Raw genomic sequence first — 14,740 nt, forward strand, 5'->3', positions numbered from 1 at the left:
TGTGCTGCAGATGACAACTCCCCGCGAGTGGGATCCGAGATCTATGCCTTTGTCGTGATGTCTCCAGCTCCTACCCAGCACGGGGACTCAACAAATGTCGGTTGACCGAATGAGTGAATAAATGGACAAAGGGATGAGTGAATCATCCTTCTAGAATGATGAAGGACTTGAGATGAAAAACTAAATCATGTCAAAGTAATCAAATAATTTGTAATATGTGAATCTTATTTCTAAAAATCTATCTGATCCCTGAGACACTAATAACAAGTTGATGATGGAAGCACACAACGTGGGGGGTGGGGGGTGTGCAGAGGGTAGCAGAGCCTTGAGAGCAGGTGGACTAAGGAGGTGGCTGGCTGGCAGGAGTTAATTGTTAGGGCAGTCAGGAGTCAGCAGGGAAGGCACGAGAAGGAGGGGCCCTGTAATTACTATTGTTTGAGCATAAACACATGTGGTTTTTTCTGGCACATAATTGCTGTGTTTCTGGGTTGCAGTGGTAGGTTGTGACTGCTGGAGATGTTTTGGAGGAACTTCAGATGCCTAAGCTCGGCTTTGCATCATCAGATGGTTTCCTGCCATTTTGCCGTCTCTGGCCTCAGCAGCAAGCTCCCTGCCTGTCTCCCGTTTCCAGCCTCGCCCCATCGCGGTCCTTTCCAAATCACAAATCACAGTGACCTTTCCCAATCGCAAATCAGATCTTAGGAACCTCCCCGCTTAACACTTCCCGTTCCTATTTCCATTGGAACAAAAACCCCAACACCTGAGTGCTAGTCCCCGCCCCTGCGGCGTGAGCAGCCCTCGCTGCCCCCTCCAGGGCCTCCCCTCACGTGTGTGACCTTGCAGGGCTCTGATGGCTCCGCCGGTGTTCCAAGCCCGTGCCCAGCTCCTGACCTTTCCGTTTGTCTTTCCCTCCGTCTGGAAAGCTCCTCCTGCTCTTCCCCACAGGCAGGCTCTTCCTCCCCTCTCAGCTCGCAGATTTGTCCATTCCCCACAGTGCCCTTCTCTGACTTTCTGAGCTAAGGAGCTCTCTCCTGTCCTCCCCGTTTCTCTACATGCTTATTTTCTCCGTGTCACTTAGGTCTACCTGAAATCATCTTACTAGTTTATCTTTTTAGGGCTGTTTTTATTTTCCCTTTCCCTGATAGCATATAAGGCTTAGGGGTTTACATCCGTCTGTCCCCGGCACAAAGTGGCCATGACAGGTGCTCAAAAATTGTTAGGTGAATAAATAAATAAAATCTGTTCCACGGAGAATAAATAAGCTCATGGAACAGAATCTCTGCCACACTGTCACCATCATTTGTTAGAAAGTGGGGGTGCAACTGTTCCTGCAGGGAGGAGGGAGAAGCGTCCGGAGCAAGGAGCTTAGAGGCTGCCCCAGTCTTCTAGGAACCTAACCTCTGAGGGGCGATTGCCCTGCACGACACAACTGTTCCAAGAAGCTCCTTAGGAGTCCCTGAAACTGCAGGAACCCCGAAGAGCTAGTAAATCTGGAAGCTGTCAATGACCCCACCGCCCCAGAATCCTGTTACAAGCAAAAATGGGTTTGCTTGGTAACTGTCCTCACAGCTGACGTGAACACCAGTTTGGATGCCTGTACTAGTCAGCCCTCTTGGGTAAGAGTAATGGTGTTGCTTAGAAAAGTTCAGTGGCGATGACAATGGAACCCGGGTATCTAAACAAAATGGGGATTTACTAGAAAGATACGAGAGGCTCATGCTTTTAGGAGGAGGGACTGGCCTGATAAAGTCAAGAAGTAAGGAAATGCAGGGCAGAGCAGGTGAGCCACCGGGGACGGGGAATGCAAGCCAAGAAGGGTGCAGAGGCAGGAAGCCCATCCGGTTTCCCAGGCACAGTAGGTGGGCCCCTGCCTTCCCTCTTCCGTTCCTTTCAGGGTTGAGAAAGGGCAACCTTGTCTGAAGCAGGATGTCCACAGATTACGGAAGCAGTGCACTCTCCCCTGCCAGCTCTGCCTGTTGAAAAACGAAGAGGTGACGGCAACACCTTCGTCATTCACCTCCACAGGACGTGATTACGCCCAGGCCTTGCCAGGGCCACAGGGCAAAGTGGCCCCGGCCAGTCCGGGCCGGGCTTTGCCCGGCTGCAAAGCGTGTGTCACAAAGTCACATGCTTGCAGGGACCAGCGGGTCAGGGAAATGTGGAAAGCCAGCTGGTCAAGAGACAGCTCGGGGGGGGGGGGGGGGGGGGGTGATGACACCCCTGCTGAGCAGAGATCAAGCCCAGCCAAGGCCTCCCACCCCGGGTGTATTTGTGGGAGAACCGTGTGGTTTCTTTCTTCAACATATTGATGGAATGGATTCATCAGTGGCTTTCCTGATTTTGAAGCAAGCTCTAGCGGTGTGACACAGCTTGTGAGAGCCAAGTGTTTAACGTTCAGGAGTTTTCAAACCAGTTGAAGTCATGTTGGTAGTTTAAAATTAGCACCATTCTTTGCTAGTGCGAAATTGGCTTAAAATGAACTATGCTTTAAATTAGTCACGGTGGGGGGCGCCTGGGTAGCTCAGTTGCTTAAACGTCTGACTTCGACTCAGGTCATGATCTCACGGCTCGTGAGTTCGAGCCCCGCATCGGGCTCTGCGCTGACGGCCCGGAGCCCGTGTCACATTCTGTGTCTCCCTCTCTCTATGCCCCTCCCCCACTCACACTCCGTCTCTTTCTCTCTCAAAAATAAAACATAAAAAAAATTAAATTAGTCATGGTGGGAGTATTTACACCACGGGAATTGACAAATGCTACAAATCAGGGCTTTTGGGTTTTTTGTTTTGTTTTAAATCTTTCCCAGAGAGCAGGTTGTTAAACCACTGCCCTACGGCTTGTATTCCTGAAATAAACTGTGCTTGGTCTTATGTATTCTTATTTTTTTAAGTTTGAGAGAGAGAGCACGTGCATACGCAGGTGTGGAAACAGGGGAGCGCCAGAGAGGAAACCCCAAGCAGGCCCCGTATCACCAGCACAGAGCACAACTTGGGACTTGAACCCACAAACTGTGAGATCATGACCTGAACCGAAACCAAGAGTCAGACGCTTAATCCACTGAGCCACCCAGGCACCCTTTATTGTAGTATTTTTTTGTTATCATTACTGGATTTTATTTTTAATCATAAATGAGATTGGTCTGTAGTTCTTTTTTATGGTGGGGGGGGACGTCCTTTGTCAGCTTTCCATGTTTCTCTATGGCTCAGGTTGAATCTCTGATTCTCAATCATCTGAGGAATATTTTAAAATGCAAATGCCCAAGTCATGTACCTGATTAATTAAATCAGAATCTCTGGGGATGGGGCTCAAATACCAGTATTTTTATTTTATTTATTTATTTAAAAAAATTTTTTTAAACGTTTATTTATTTTTGAGACAGAGAGAGACAGAGCATGAACAGGGGAGGGGCAGAGAGAGAGGGAGACACAGAATCTGAAGCAGGCTCCAGGCTCTGAGCTATCAGCACAGAGCCCGACGCGGGGCTCAAACTCATGGACCGCGAGATCATGACCTGAGCTGAAGTTGGCCGCTTAACCGACTGAGCCACCCAGGCACCCCCAAATACCAGTATTTTTAAAAGCTCCTCAGATAATTCCCATGTTCAGCCAAGATTGAAAACCACTGCCCCCAGTGCCCTAGCCTAGGGCTTCTTAAACAATGCAGAGCCTCATTTAGTGGGTCTAAGTGGGGGGTGGGGATTCTGCATTTCCAACCAACTGCCAGGGATGCGGATGCCACCGGTCCCTGGACTACACTTCGAGTGGACAAGATTTTGAATAATCTTGTAATTATCTGTATTTCAAAGGTTAGATAAGATTCAGCTGTGCAGCCATTTCATCAATGCCTTTTCATTTTTTTTTAATTTATCTGAGAGAGAGAGAGAGAGAGCAAGTGAGAGTGTGCACCCATGCACAAGCAGGGGAGAGGGGCAGAGGGAGAGAAAGAGAGAGAATCCTGAGCAGGCTCCACGTTCAGCAAAAAGCCAATGTGGGGTTCCATCCCACGACCCTGGGATCACGATTTGAGCCCAAATTAAATTGGATGCTCAACAGACTGAGCCACCCAGGTGCCTCCCAATGGCTTTTTCAACAGCAAATCTCATTATTTTTTCTAATCTCTTCCATAGTCATTGATTTATTTATAGTTTCCACTTCTTTCTGTGTCAATTTTGCTATTCTGCATTTCTCAAAAAACCTATTTTTTCTAGGTTTTCAAATTCACTGCCAGAGTGACATGTGACATTTAATAGTCCCTCATCATTTTAAACACCCCTATATCTGTAGTTACAACAATTCAAATTCAAAAGTTTGAAAAATATTGAGGCAATCAACCAAACATCTGTGACTGACTGATCCTTGGACTTCCAATCTGAGATCCTTCCAAAGACCCCCAATTACTCCATCATTTCTTTGGTTTTTAAGTCGTTGCTGACTCCAGAAGATTCCATTAAACTAGTTACTGAAGAGGTAATCTCAGAAACAATTCCGGAGCTGGTCATAGTTAACCCTATAATTCAATCACTTTATATTACAGGTGGGGAAACTGAGGCCCATAGGGGAGTATGACTTATTCACTTATAATGGACAGATTAAAAGTAGAATGCAGGATGTCCAAGAATCCAGTCGGGGATAGGAGACATATCACCATTACATCATTAGTGTAGCCCCCACAATCCAACAATTTAAGAACGGTCACCAAATATGAAATGATGTATAAAGTAGGGTGTTTATCTGGCACCCATGGCCTTTGATATTGAGACCATTTTTGTCGTGTTCACACCTTTCTTCCATAACCCTGAGAAGGTGATGTAATTAAGAAACCAATGATTGGAGCTGTTGGGCGCTGTTTGTGGGAGCATAGAATGGCATAGCCACTGTGGACAGTACGGTGGTTCCTCAAAGAATTGAAAATAAAATTACCCTATTATTCAGCAATGCTACCTCTGGGCATATATCCAAAATACACGAAAGCAGAGTCTCAAAGAGATAGTTACACACTCGCGCGCACAGCCGCCATTATTCACAATGGCCAAAATGTGGAAGCAATTCAATTGTCCATTGACACATGAATGGGCAAGCAAAATGTGCTATATACATGCAATGGAAGATTATTCGGCCTTAACAAAGAAGGGAATTCTGACCTGTGTACAACCTGAAGGCAAAAGGGAGTTTTTCCCAGAGCCCGTGAGCCCACACTCATTCACCACCGATGCCCTTGGAGCTCCAGTCTCTCCCGTTGAGCAGAAAGCCAAGGCCCACCTGCTCGTGCCACTGAAACTGCCATCAGAGCTGCTGGAGCCCTCAGCGTCCCCTCGCCACCACCTCGACCCCACCCCAGGACCCCAGCAGTGCACGGCCCACAACCATCTACCACAGCTGCTGTCGATGTCACAAAGAGGGGCCGGGGAGAGGGCATTTCTCCCACCCTCCTGCCTTCCAACCGACTCACACAAGGGCCTTGCGCCGGCAGAACCTAACTGGCACGGAACCCAGCTGGCAAGGAAGCTTGGAAAATGCGGTTTCCAGGCTGCCATCCTCTGAGACACAGAGGAGAACGTGGAAAGGCAGCAATGAGGCTGAACAGCCGCAGACGATAGCTGGGTGTAGTTACCAAGAGGGAGTGATGAGGCAAGGAGGCGGGATCTGAACATCAAGTCTTGAGATTCACACACGTCCCACCAAGTAACGCTCAGCAGCCCTGACTGCGGGGTGGGGGCACAGATTCCATCTGGCACGGCCCTGCTTCTCTGGTCTTTCCATAAAAACCACCTAGCCCAGAGGATACTCCTGTGCTGGCCTCAGGAGGGAAGCTGGAGGTTGCGGAGTCCTCCCTGCCGAAGAGCTCTATGTGCTGAGGGTCTTCTGTGAGGTCGAAACAGCCTAGAAACCTGAGACCCCGTTTAGGAGCTGCGGTAGTCTCCTCGGCTGCCATAGCAAAATACCACAGGCCGGGCAGCTTGAACGGCAGTCATTTATTTTCTCACGGTTCTGGACACTGGAAGTCTGAGCTCAAGGTGTAGGACTGAGACCGGTCTCCCTGGCTTGCAGACAGCCACTTTCTAGCCTCGTCCCCACACGGCCTTCCTTATCTCTGTGCACACGTTCCTGGTGTTTCTTCCTCTTCCAAGAAAGACACCAGACTTGTTGGATCAGGGCCTACCCTTATGGCCTCATTTAACCTTAATTACCTCTTTAAAAGCTCTATCTTCAAATACGGTCACATTGGGGATTTAGGGCTTCAAGGCAAGAACTGGGAAGGGGAGGGCAGTGGGCACCGTTCAGTCCATAAGAGGAGCCAAGTGGATATTTGTGACTCACAATAAACAGAGACCGGGCTGTTAAGTCCTGGTCAGGAATCTGCCAATCACCCCCATCCCTTTACCCCCAGTTAAAACCTATTTTGGCCTTCTGTTCATTTATACAGGCAGGCATGTACTGGAGGCATGGATGTTGACATCAGGCAGATGATTACAGAGAGACAGTGGCATACTCACAGCACTTAGGGCACAGGCACCCAGAAGAGAGCTCCCCACTCAGGCTGTTGGTGGGAGGCAACGTAGGCAAAGATCCCAGGGAAGTGTTCCCGGAGAAGGAGACCCTAGAGCCCGGTCCTGAAATAGGAGACGGACTTATCCACTTGAGAAGGGGATTCCTTTAACCAGCAAGCTGCCAAAAGCCCCAAGGGTCCCTATTTGACTAGAGCCATCCCGGAGGGAGCTTAGAGTCCGTGTACAACATTTCTACTTAAGATCTGGGCCTCTGGATCAGGAATAGGAGAATCACCTGAGAGCTCGTTAGACCCTCAGGGCCCATCCCAGACTTACTGAATCAAAATCCATAATTGAACAAGATCCCTAGGAGATTTGTGTGAAGATTAAAAGTTGGGAAACACTGATCAAATACAAAACTATTGTTTCACAGAAGGAAAAACCAAGGCCCAGAAAGAGGACATGGTCCTTTTAAGATGACACAGCATTTACAACAAACAAAAAAGTCCCAAATCTAAGCCCCTGCCCCTGCCTTGCAAACAACTTTCCTACCGTGGACTAACATATTCACCAGCTCACCTGAGACTGCTACATCACATTCTGATGCTGACCTTTGTACTCAATGAGCCCTTGGAGGGCTTGTTAGTAATTCTAACTCACGAGGTGAAAACGAACTTGGCGGGGGGGGGCTCCCAACAATATACCTCAGTTGATGCTGTTCTGCCTCCCGTTTGGGATGGTCTTGACTGCTTTCTGGCAGGCTCCCACCATGTCTGTATTTTCCTGGGGGTTCACTATTCTCCCTGGTGTTGTTGCCACGATCGCTGCCTCTACCTACACGATATTAAGTTCATCCTAGCACCTGGGACCCCAGTGCCAACCTCAGGTGGCCCTTGTAGGCCCATCTTCCATATTCAATGTGTGTCTGTTTCTTATTATTCCAGTTTATGTCTTTATGTGGTAGTCACCACCAATTGTCTGGGTCAGGGACTATCCTTGAACTTGGTTTAAGGTGTTTTGAGACTCTTGGTGCCCCTTGTACACCTCACAAAAGCATATGCAAGTACTTCTTGAAGGAAGGTACTTTCAATATAGAGGCCTCAAATAAGCCAACAAGGTAGATCAACAAGGCACATTTGTTGGTATCTTTGGGAACAGGAAACTATAGCAACTGATACAGTCTTCCCCGAACTAAGTAGAACTTCTAAGGGAAAAAAATGCAATAACCAAAACACATATAAGCGTACCTACAAATCTCAATGGATAACTTTAACCCTAAAAGAAATACAACTGAAGACAGAATTAGAGAATTGGAAGATAGCTCTGAAGAAATTCTTCAGAGCATCATTCCAACAGCTAAAAAAGATAGAAAATGCAGCGGTGCCTGGCTGGCACGGTTGGAGGAGCGTGCAACACTTGATCTCAGGGTCGTGAGTTCAAGTCCCACGGTGGGTGTAGAGATTATTTAAAATAAATAAATAATTCGTAAAAAAAATTTAAAAAGAGGGAAAATGCAGAGGAAAGATAAGAGACATAGAAAATGTATTTTTAAAGTCTAACATACGTTTTGGGACACCTGGGTGGCTTGGTTGGTTAAGCGTCTGACTTGATTTCGGCTTAGGTCATGATATCACAGTCATGGGATCAAGCCTTACACTGTGCTCCATGCTGAGTATGGAGCCTGCTTGGGGTTCGTTCTCTCTCTCTCTTTTTCTTTCCACCCTTCCCCCCAGCTTGTGTGTGCTCTCTCTCTCCAAAAAAAAAATAAACATTTAAAAATAAAATAAAAGTCGAACATACATTTTATCAGAGACTCAGAAGGAGGAGTGAGAGAGAAGGGGGTGGAAGCAATCCTGAAGATGTAGTGAAGGTCTGAAAAGGTGACCCTTACAGCACTGACCAAGAGTAAAAGGTCTGCTGAAAAGAAACAGATGGTCTCCATGTGTGTGCCTAGTGGTGGGTTCTTTCTTCCTCCCTGGAACCGGAGAAGCAGAATCAAAGGGCTGAGTTTCACCTCCAGTCTCATCCTTGGCTACAATACCCCCCACCCCTAGTTGTATTTTGTTGTTGTTGTTGTTGTTGTTGTTTTTCATCTGTTTCCAGCAGGTCCTTATGCTATATGTGAAAATTTTTTTAAAAATTCAGTGTTTATTTTGGATTTTACATACATGGCAGACAATCTTTAGGCAAAAATGTATAGTTCACTGAATAAGAAAGTGTTTTCTTTTTTCTGGCATTGTTGATGTTAGAGATATCTGGAACAGGAAACAAACCCCTTTGGAGTCTGAGTGGCAGGCCTGTTGCCAATGGCTGTGTGGTTTGTGCACTGCACAAACATACTGATGAATGAGCACTTTCATGCAAAATAGAAAACAGTACTGCTCTGGGCAAGTGCAGCTCGATCATAGCTTGTGGAGCACCTTGGTGTGGAAGGTGCCCTCTGGCAGACACCGTCCCTGTAGCCAGAGGACACAGCGTGACCAGGAGAGCCACGGCTGGTTTCAGATCCCATCCTCTCAAGCTGTGTAACACCAAGGTGCCCCACCAAGCTATGATCGAGCTGTACTTGCCCAGAGCAGGACTGGTTTCTATTTTGCATAAAAGTGCTCATTCATTAGTGGGGTGCTACCAAACTGTCCACTGGAGAAATGTCTAATAAAATATGAACCCCAAAATATATAAAGAACTTCTCCCACTCACCACCAAAAAAACAAAGAATCCAGTAAAAAAAAAAAAAAAATGGGCGGAAGACATGAACAGACATTTCTCCAAAGAAGACATCCAGGTGGCCAACAGACCCATGAAAAGATGCTCAACATCACTTGTCATCAGGGAAATGAAAATCAAAACTACAATGAGATATCACCTCACAGCAGTTGGAATGGCTAAGATAAAAAAAAAAAAAAAAATACAAGAAACAGGGGCTCCTGGGTGGCCCAGTTGGTATAGAGCATCCAACTCTTGATTTCAGGGTTGTGAGTTCAAGCCCCACATTGGGCGTGGAGCCTACTTAAAACAAAAACAAAAAACACAAGAAGCAAGTGTTGGTGAGGATACAGAGAAAAAGGAATCCTTGTGCACTGTTGGCAGGAATGGAGACGGGTGCAGCCACTGTGGAAAAAGATATGGAGGTTCCCAAAAAAGTTAAAAATAGAACTGTTCTATGATCTAGTAATCACTCTACTGGGTATTTACTCAAAAAATACAAAAACACTAATTCAAAGGGCTACATGTGCCCCTGTGTTTATTGCAGCATTATTTACAATAGACAAATTATGGAAGCAGCCCAAGTGTCCGTCAACAGATGAATGGATAAAGAAGATGTGATATAGATAGACAGATAGATAGATATAGTATAATGCTAAGTGAAGTAAGTCCGAGAAAGTCAAGTACCATATGAGTTCACTCATATATGGAACTTAAGAAACAAAACAAATGAACAAAGGGGAAAAAAGAGACAGAAACCAAGAAACAGACTCTTGGTTATAGGAAGAAAACTGATGGTACCAGAGGGGAAGCAGACGGGGGGATGGGTAAAATAGGTCAAGGGGATTAAGAGTACACTTACCATGATGAGCACTGAGTAATGTATAGAACTTATGAATCACTATATTGTACACCTGAAACTAATATAACGCTGTATGTTAACTACACTGGAATTAAAATCAAAAACTTAAAAAAAGAGGGGCTCCTGGTTGGCTCTGTCGGCTAAGTGTCTGACTCCTGATTTCAGCTCAGGTCATGAACTCATGGTTTGTGAGTTCAAGCTCTGCACTGGGCTTGACACTGACAGTGCAGATCCTGCTTGGGATTCTCTCTTTCTCAAAATAAATAAATAAATGAAAAAAAACAACCTTAAAGAAAGATGAATCCATTCTCAGTTATCTCGCAAGGGCAAGCCAAAGCTAGGTAACTGTGTGTGTGTGTGTGTGTGTGTGTGTGTGTGTGTGTGTGTGTATACATGGTATCCCATGCCTTGTCAGGCAACTAATGCCCAGGTTTACCTGGCACTAGGGGGTTTCCTGTGATGTAGGACTGTCCTAGCCAACTGGGATGGTTGTTCACCCTGCTTTTGGGAATTCCCACAAGTTGGGCAACCTTGGACTGTTATTACATGAAGGACTGAAATTCCTAGTGTTTTCCCTTTCTCTTCCCCTGTGGTTCCCAGGCCTTGGGCTGACCCTTATGTTTAAAGGGTACGGGCTGTGTCACAGTGGGAGGAAGTCTTCCCATGCAAAGTATGTGTCTAACGGGGATGTTCCAGGATCAGCTGCTCAGAATTCTTGGTTGACTTGGAAGGTTACTTTTCTCCCCATCCTTCCCTCCCAAAGGTGCTGCCTGACTACTACCCATTGTTTCTTACTCTTTGTTCTGTTCTCTTTTTTCTAACTCGGTCCTGCACGCCTTCAGAACACTATTTCTCTGCTCTTTGGGTCCCTGAATACAAAAGACCCCTTTCCTAATCTGACCCCTGGTCTACCTCTGAGCTTCCGGTTGTTTTTTTAAATTGCCTTCGTCCCTCCTGATTATAAAAGTATATATATTTGTTGTAAAATATTTAGAGAGTACAGAAAAGAATTAACATTTTATTGTACTACATTTCTTACCAGTATTTTTTCTAAGAATATTTTTATATAGTTCAGAACAGACTGTATAATTTTATATTTGGATCTTTTTTAAGATTAGCATTGAAACATAAACATTGTATTAAAATGTTAAAAACATTTTCCTATACAGTCACATCAGCAGTTTGGCAGACTAGGAAGGCACAGGCTTTCCTTCCCCCACAGAGATACAGAGGTTAACTACATGTATGGACCAAAATACCTCTGTGAGAACTGTACAGACCAGCTGAAAGCTACAACACCCAAGCCCTTGTAAAACCAAGAAAGGACTCCAGCAAAAAGGAGATGCTACAATATATAAAGAACTCCTATAACTCAATGACAATGGCAAACAACAAAAATGGAAAGGACTGGAATGGACATTTTCCCAAAGATGGTATAGAAATGGCCAAGAAGCATATGAAAAGATTCTCAACAGCACTAGTCATCAGATAAATGTGAATCAAAGCCACAGTGAGATGCGGCGCCTGGGTTGCTCAGTCAGTTAAGCATCCAACTCTTGATTTCGGCTCAGGTCATGATCTCATGGTTCGTGAGTTCGAGCCCTGCACTGGGCTCTCTGCTGACAGTGGGGAGCCTGTTTGGGATATTCTCTCTCTCTCTCTCTCTCTCTCTGTCTCTCTCTCTCCTCTCCCCTGCTCATGCTCTCCTCCCGCCCCCCCCCTTTAAAAATAAATAGATAAACATTTAAAAAACCCACAATGAGAATGTAAACTGGTGCAGCCACTCTGGAAAACAGTATGTAGATTCCTCAAAAAATTAAAAATAGAACTACCCTACAACCCAGAAATTGCACTACTAGGTATTTATCCAAGGGATACAGGAATGCTGTTTCTAAGGGGCACATGCACCCCAATGTTTATAGCAGCACTATCAACAATAGCCAAAGTATGGAAAGAGCCCAGATGTCCATCGATGGATGAATGGATAAAGAAATACATATACAATGGAGTATTACTCGGCAATCAAAAAGAATGAAATCTTGCCATTTGCAACTATGCGGATGGAACTAGAGGGTATTATGCTAAGTGAAATTAGTCAGCGAAAGACAAATATCATATGACTTCACTCATATGAGGACTTTAAGAAACAAAACATATGAACATAAGGGAAGGGAAGCACAAATAATATAAAAACAGGGAGGCGGACAAAACAGAAGAGACTCTTAAATATGGAGAACAAACTCAGGGTTACTGGAGGGGTTGTGGGAGGGGAATGGGCTAAATGGGGAAGGGGCATCAAGGAATCTACTCCTGAAATCATTGTTGCACTATATGCTAACTTGGATGTAAATTAAAAAGTAAATAAATAATTAAAAAAAAACCAAACCCTCAGTTTACTAACCACACAGCCCATCATAGCAACCCCTTCTAGGCCTGCTCACTGCCTTCCTATCCCTTTGGATAGTTCTTCCCTACGTGAATAGCTTATTCTGTAATCAGCTAACAAACTGTCCTATCTCAACATCCTTGTTAAAACCAAATTTAAGCGTTTCATCCACCACTGCATTGTTTAAATACTTCTGATTTCTTGGCAGTCTTCCAAATACGATTTTCTATTTTTTTCCCAAATATAAGTACTTCTAGTACTCAACACTTTGATTTTGGCCCAGTAAAGCTGATTTCACACTCCTGGCCTCCAAAAAAAAAAAAAAAAAAGACTATTAAAATTGTGGAGGACTCCAAAGAATTTTTATGTGAGTTCTAGCTATCGATGTCTACCATATTGGAAATTAAAACTAAGAAATATCTAAAATGTTTGTTGATTCATTTCAGAATGACAATAAACCCACTACATGTGGGTTTAAATAACATACTTTTATATGAAAATGACTACATTTTCAGAGCTAAATAAATAAATAAATAACCCACAATGAGATATCACTTTATATCCGTTAGAATGCTACTATCAAAAATATACACATTAACAAGTGTTGCTGAGGACGTGGAGAAATTGGAACCCTCGTTCCAATTGGGTAGGACTGAAAAATGGTACAACCACTATGGAATGCAGCATTGAGGGTTCTTAAAATTTAAAAACAGACCTGCCATACAATCCAGCAATCCTACTTCTGGGTACACGGCCAAATGAGTTGAAAGGAGGGTCTCAAGAGATATTTGTACACCTGTGTTTATAGCGGCATTATCCGCTGTAGCAAAGGATAGAAGCAACCCAGATATCCATTGGCAGATGAATGGATAAGCAAACTGTGGTATATACACAAAGCGGAATTTTATTCAGCTTTAAGAAGGAATGAAATCCTGTTACATGCTACAACATGGATAAACTTTGAGGATGTCACACTAAATAAAATAAGCCCGTTGCAAAAAAAGACAAAAAACGATACGATTCTGCTTATATGAGATCACTGAAGTAGTCAAATTCACAGAAACGTAAGGTATAATGGTGCTCACCAGAGCCTAGGGAGGGGAGGCGAAAAGGAAAATGGCATTAAGTGGGTACAATGTTTCAGATTTACAAGATGAAAATGTTCTTTTTTTTTTTTTCAATTAAAAACAATGTTTATTTATTTTGAGAGAGAGAGCATGAGTGAGTGGGGGAGGGACGGAGAGAGAGAGACAGAGACAGAGACAGAAAGAGAGAGAATCCCAAGCAGGTTCCGCACTGTCAGTGCAAAGCCCAACATGGGGCTCGATCTCACGAACCATGAGAGCATGACCTGAGCTGAAATCAAGAGTCCGATGCTTAACCGACTAAGCCACCCAGGCGCCCAGCAAGATGAAAATGTTGCAAAGCTCTTTAACAATGTGAATACAGTTAACGCTACTGAACTGTCCACTTAAAAATGGTTGATGATAAATTTTGTTACGCGTATTTTTCACCAGTTTAAAAACACTTCCTATATATAATGTCCATTGACTATATTCTATTTTGTCGTGTGATGTACTTTAGTTGGCTTATCCATTTTCTCACTAGTCATTTGGACCAGGGGTCAGCAAACTTTTTATTAAAGGACCAGTTAGAGAATACTCTAGGCTTTGCTGGCCATAGTCTCTGCTGTGAGAGCATGAAAGGAAATATAAACAATGTGTACGTGGGTGTGGCTGTGCTTCAGTGCAACTTTACTTACCAAAATAGGAGAAAGGCTGGATTTGATCCATGGGTCATGGTGGCTGAACCGTGGTGTAGACTGTTTCTAATATTTAGTGTTACAAATCATGCTGCTAATAAACACCTTCGTAAAGGAGTCCTTATAGATATGTTAGCTTGTCTCGGAGGAAAGAATCCTGCAAATTAAGTTAATGCGAAACAAAGCATGACCATTTCTAAGGTCCTTGACACATACTCTGGGACACAGGTTAAAGCAGCTCTCTGAATAGCGACCTGACCCTGATTCAGCAACATCCTGGACTCTGCCCAAGAGAATACCTGGAACTAGCCTATCTTTCGTTCTAAGCGTACACCACAAGCTCAGCTCCCCTGAGTTTTCTCCACCCCTCCAGATCCTTCAGCCCCTTTGCACTTGGCAATCACACCAATCTCTCTCTTCCTCAAATTGTCCCTCAGTCTATGCGCTGCCCTTTCCTCCCCAACCCCACTGGGAGCAGATGGCAGACTAAGTGGCAGAGTAAGTGCGCTCATTTCAGCTCCTTCTAGAAACCCCACTAGA

This window comes from Panthera onca, chromosome C2, assembly GCF_046562875.1.
Source record: "Panthera onca isolate mPanOnc1 chromosome C2, mPanOnc1 haplotype 2, whole genome shotgun sequence".
NCBI lineage: Eukaryota > Metazoa > Chordata > Mammalia > Carnivora > Felidae > Panthera > Panthera onca.